Genomic DNA, 6,271 nt, shown 5'->3' on the forward strand with positions numbered 1-6,271 from the left:
GGATTATAAGAGAGAGTAAGTATAGAAAAATAGAAGTGGCTCTTTGCATTGTTTCACTGTGAAAAAGAGAAGGTTAAGGAACACCTTGGCTGTCAAGTTTAAGGACAGGACGTTAATTCACTTCCGTCTCCCCAGATGCCTGCATATATACTTTTCCTGGACTATATGCTCTGCTTTCACCATTTAGGCTGCATTTATATTCCACATGTAGAGTGCGGGTTTATAGCTCCAGCCGTAAAACTCTCTTGCGTATCCCACTAGACTCAGATACCTCACTGGACATCTTGAATGTTTCATGAAACTCAACGTGTCAAAACTGAACGTCTTTCCTCATTGTGGCAGACAGTTTCTAAGGTGGCCCTTGATTCCTGCCACAGAGTATAAGCAACCTTTGTGCCATCCACTCCCCTTGACAGTGGGTGGAACCTGTGATTTGCTTCTAACTAATAGAAAATGGCAAAGTTGATGGGAGGGCACTTCTGAGATGTAATGTTATAGAAGACTTTCTTGCCAGCTGACACTCTAGAGACTCTTTGCTGGCTTAGCAAAGTTAGTAGTCATGTTGGGAGAGTCAGGTGGCAAGGAACTGTGGCCAGGCTTTAGAAACTGCAACTGGCCTCAAGGGGCTGAGGGCAGCCTTCAGCTGATCATCACCAACAAGTAGGACCCTCAGTCCTACAACCACAGGATGTGAATCTTGCCAACATGCTGAGTAGTCTTAGAAGAAGATTTCCCCCTAGTGGAGCCTCCAGATGAGAATGCAACTTGGCTAGCACCTTGACTGTAGCCTTGTGAGATCTTAAGCAGAAGATCCAAGAAAGCCATGTCCAGCCTTCTGACCCACAGAAACTGTGAAGTAATAAGTATGTTATTTAAAGTTGCTAAGTGATGGGAAATTTGTTACACAGCAAGACAGAACTAATATACTCCAAACTTCATCTTCTTCCTCTTTTGTCTGCCTCTTTAAATGACTGGATATTCTACTCTACTGACCAAGCTATCCTGAATTCTTCCCTCTTCTGCCCCACCGGTCTCTTTGGGCTGCCACCTCTGCCTCCTGAATAGTTTCCTAATTCATTTGAGTATGCCGTATATAAATTCAGAACTTTAGAATCTTTACATTTGCTCAGATATTGCTGTGGCCTTTTAATCAGTCTCTCTGGCTCTAACCTTTACTGTTTCCAGTCCATCTGTCTAAAGCATAAATCTAATGAATTCACTCCATTTCTAAATGACTTTAGGGACTTGGGAAAAATCAGCTTCAAGACAAAATTCAGAGTCCTTAGCATAACTTTCATACACCTGTTCCTACTTGCCTCATTTCACTTCTCATCATTTGAGCTCTACTCACACTGCACATGCAGCTCCCCACATTCATCTTACTTTCATAGTGCAAACACAGTGGCACAGACTATTTCTCCTACCTGGGGCTTCCTTTCTGTCCTTACTCAACTGGAAAACTCCTACTCATCACTTTTTACTTAACTCATGATTTCCCCCAGAACATTTTATCAGACCTCACTACCTGGTCCCTGTCTGCTCTCTGGGCCACCTTGGCTTTTCTTGATCATAGAAGGTTAAGTATTTATTTGTATTTTAATCTCTCATAAGACAGTCTTGTCTTCTTGTCTTCTGGGATCCTGTCTTTTTAATTTATCTCTTTTTAAAGATTTATTTATTTATTTATTTATTTATTTATTTATTTAAGAGAGAGAGAGAGAGAGAGAATAGGTAGGAGTGGGGAGAGAAGGAGAGAGAGAATCTCAAGCAGACTCCTCACTGAGCATGGAACCCAAACTAGGGCTCAATCCCATGACCCCAGGATCATGACCTAATCTGAAATCAAGAGTCAGATGCTTCACCAACTGAATCAGTCTATAATTTACACACTTTCTGACCCAAGCAACAAATAGTTGTTTATTGGTAAATGAATTAAGTAAGTTCACAGTTCTAAGATGTATGGAAGTTGACAGAGGATACAATTAACACAGGCATTGTGCTTGGAATTGTCCCCCACAGCTGTGTTGTAATTATGCGGGCATGGGGCACTCAAGTGTCTGCTCTGGGTTCTGTGAAGTTCAGGTGCATTTCTGATCATGAATTTCTCTCTTTCCCCTATAGCAAGAGCTGAATCTCTAGAGTTTATGTACCTTTTGGAAAAATGTTTACTGTCAGTAGATTTAAACTGTCCTATGCCTGAAGAATCTTGCTGCATTTGCTGAGATGCTTATTTGGGCAATTATCACAGATCAGACCCTAAGAACTGCAGGAAGCACGTGCAAATATTTTCATCTCACACTGGAGAAGAGGTCACAAAAGGAACCAGACTGAGTTTGACAAAGTTCCTTTGAAATGAATTACTGCTGTTCAGTTTCTAGCATTATTTAAAATATAACAACATGGGTTTGACAAAAGTTAAAAAAAAATCCTTTAAAAAAATCATTTTGCTATTTGAAAGTGAGGCACTTAAGGTTGCAATCCTGCTACTGAGGAGACTGCATCTGCCATATTGATACTGAGCACTAAGATGTCACATTGGGGAAGGTATGCAAGCTATTACGAAGGACATGGTTATTTTCAGTCAATCATCTTGGGAAGAAAAAGATCCTAAATAGAATAAGAGGCCTCTCTCTCTCTCTCTCTTTCTCTCTCTCTCTCTCTCTCTCTCTCCTCTCTTTCGGCCTGTGTTCCAAGAATGTACCTGAAGCTCCTCACAAAAAGTGAAGGAAACTGGCTTCAAGCATGAAGGTCATGTGGTACCTAGGCAGAAAAGCAGCTGTCTGGGTGGACCAGGGTTACCAAAACAGCCATTTCTGGAAGCCAGTAGTCTGTATTGTGTTTCACTTTCATCACCCCTGAGACCACAGTCAAATTTTGTTACAATGTAAATACTAGCTTCAGCTCAGTTTGAGGATTTAAGTCTGTCTGTACTTGATTTGGAGTGCTCTATTCTAAAACTCAAATGAAGAGAGTGTGCTCAAAAGGATAAAGGTAATCAGTGGTATCATGAGCTACAGAGATGTCAGGAAGAATGAAGGAAAACAAAAAAGCCCCTGGTACTCTGCAAGGTGGAGGTCAACAGTGCCACTCTAGATGGCCTTTAGAAGAAAATAATGGAATCACTCACTAATAACAGTGCCTAAAGATGGATAGATGAAAGAAATGGAAGCAATCAGTTTAGAACATTCTTTCCATTACAAACTAAAATAAATAGTTTTGAGTTAAAAATTATCTTCACTTTCATATCTTCAAATTGCAGATAAAGAAACGGAGTCTCAGATTACAGCTTCTCAAAGACACCAAGACATTGCCACCAGACAGTGGCAAAGGCATACTTTCTTTCCTTAAGTTCAATTACTTTCCCCACTACCTTTAGGAAGCGGGCTGGTGGCCTGAGAACCAAGACATGTGGCTATATTTGGATCAATGGATGTGTTCAACTTCCGGAATATATCTTCAGGAAGGGTATGTGCTCTTCTTTATTCCTTCTTTTCTGACTTCTGAGACATAGGCCTGATGGCTAGGGCCCAAGGTGCTATCTTTTATGCCTCATTTAGAGGCATTCACTTGTTAAGAATGGTAGACAAGAGAGAAATCATCTAGGATCCTGGCACTGGGGAGCATTTGTCTGCTCTGAACTGTTTATCTCCAGTATTTTCCTGAGAGAAAAATAACACCCCCACCATCATCTTATTTAAGCCATTGTTATTTTGAATTTACTATCACTCAAAGCAAGATCTAATAATATTAACTGATGCAACTGGTAAAATGGAGAAGTGAGTGTAGATATGCTTATAGAAAGGAAATGGATTGTCATTTTAATTGGTAATCTCAATGGAAATTCAGGGTTATCTATCGAATATCATCCTTATTGGGGCCTTGCTGGGTCTAGCTCGTAAAATGACCAACAATGGTAGACATTTGTTCTCTTTGTCTCATCAGCACCCCTTTCTTCTTTGGAAAATTTGTTACTTTTTCCATGTGCTTCTAGTGGGATTGCTATTACATTTCTGTCCTCCAGTTTGGGGGGGTCTGCAAGTGACTCGGGCAGTTCTGCCTTATAATTGCGCCCTCTTCCATTTATTCGGACCGTTGGTTCAATGGTAGGCACTTGACCCAAGTCAAGTCTATCAAAGTCTTCTGAGATTGTCTTAAAGGCTTAAGGGGGGAAAGCATCATTTGACTCAGGAGATACAGGATAGGAAAGAGGTAAAACTGAAGCTGTTTGAAGGCATGTTCCCTGAGACTGTGATAGAAATAAGGTCAAGAAGAGATAAGCAGAGATGAGATTGAGTGGATAGAAGTGGTTAAGAGAAAGAGAATTGGGCCTCAGACTTGAGGGCATAATTTAACTCCTTGGATCCATTTGTGCCTGAGCTAACTGCATTCGTTTCCTATTGCTGCGATAACAAATGGCCAACAATGTAGTGACTTAAAACATTATAATTTATTACCTTACAGTTCTGGAAGTCAGAAATCCAAAATCAATTTCAGTGAACTAAAGTCAAAGTATTGGCAGGATTTGTTCCTTCTAGAGATTCTAAAGGAGAATCTGATTCCTTCTTTTTATAAGATGCTAAAGGCTACTTTGCATTCTTTGGTTCATGGCCCTTTCTCCATCTTCAAAGCCAGTAGCATAGAATCTTCAAATCTCTCTGTCTCCATGTCTGTGTCTTTTTCTGACCTCTGCATCTGTTATCTCATCCCTTCTATCATTCTGACATTCCTGCCTCCCTCTTTCCTTGTGATAACATTATATAATCCAGATAACCCAGGAGAATTTCTCCAGGTCAAAATCCTTATCCTCACCTGCAAGGCCCCAAATTAACATATTCACAATTTTGGGGGATTAGGATACATCACTGGGGCTTTCTGCTACATCTTTGGGACCTTCTACCATTAGTCTTTCTACCACATTAACCCATTCCTGGACTTGCAAAATATTATTTTCCTCTTCTCTTTCTCTTGTCACTCGCAAAAAAGAGTCCTAACTGATCATTCAACTTCTCATCCTAAAAGCGAACAGAATAAATACTTTGAGTCCACTGAAACTTGTCATTGCCTATAAGCCTCTTCACGCAGGTCAACATGGTTTCATTGTAGGAATTCATTAACCCACTGTACTCTAGTCGAGATTCTCAGGATTCAGGGCAGCGGTTTGGCGCTGCCTGCGACCTGGGGTGTGATCCTGAAGACCCGGGATCAAGTCCCACATCTGGCCCCCTGCGTGGGGCCTGCTTCTGCCTCTGCCTGTGTCTCTGCCTCTCTCTCTCTGTGTGTGTCTATGAATAAATAAATAAAATCTTTAAAAGAAAGAAAAAAAAAGATTCTCAGGATTCATGAGTATTGATAGTCCTGAGTAAATCGAACAACGATATTGCCTTTTCCATATTCTTAACCTCAATCTTAACCTCTTAATTTATTGCAGGAGCTAAAACCTTATATAAATAAAAACTCTACACTATATATGAAAAACAATTACTTGTGTACTCTGAGTATAAAACAACAAGTGCATTATACAGAAGACTGAAAACTTGAATGGCCTGTATAGGGATGAATTTCTTTTTTTTTTCTTCTTCTCGTTTATCTGTTGTTTTAGTGTTGGCCTAAAGAAAACTCCAGTTGTATGTAACTATGCATCAGCACGGACAACTATAACTCTGAGAGAATTCGAGAGAATTGTGTATAAACCAGCATAAGTCCTAAGCTCACTTGCAAGCTGTGCATGCATGGAATAGATGTCAGAGCCTTACATCATAATATTCTAAATGTCCAGGATGCAATCCAAAATTACTCAACAGGCATGGAACCAGGAAAATATGCCCAATTTTTAAGGGAAAAGACAATCAACAAATTCAAAGCACGAGATAGTCCCAGATCAGGGCAAACATTTTCTGTAAGCAGCCAGATAGAAGGAATATTTTAGGTTATGTGGGCCATATGGCTTCTTTCACAAAAACTCAACTCTGTCATTGTAGTACAAAAGCAGTTACAGACAATATTTAAATGAATGAGTATAACAGTGTTCAAATAAAATTACATTTATGGAAACAAATTTGAATTTCATATAATTTTGACATGTCACAAAATATTAGCATTCTTTAAATTTTTCTCATAATCATTAAAACTTTTAGTTAAAACTTTAATTTAGTTTGAAAACAATTGTTTGCTCATGGGCCATATAAAAACAGGCAGCAGGTTAGATTTGGCTCACAGGTTTTAGCTTGCCAACTCTTGGTCTAGCTGTTGGAATTGACTCTAAAGTAGCTAT

Source organism: Nyctereutes procyonoides, unplaced genomic scaffold (assembly GCF_905146905.1).
Source record: "Nyctereutes procyonoides isolate TBG_1078 unplaced genomic scaffold, NYPRO_anot_genome, whole genome shotgun sequence".
NCBI lineage: Eukaryota > Metazoa > Chordata > Mammalia > Carnivora > Canidae > Nyctereutes > Nyctereutes procyonoides.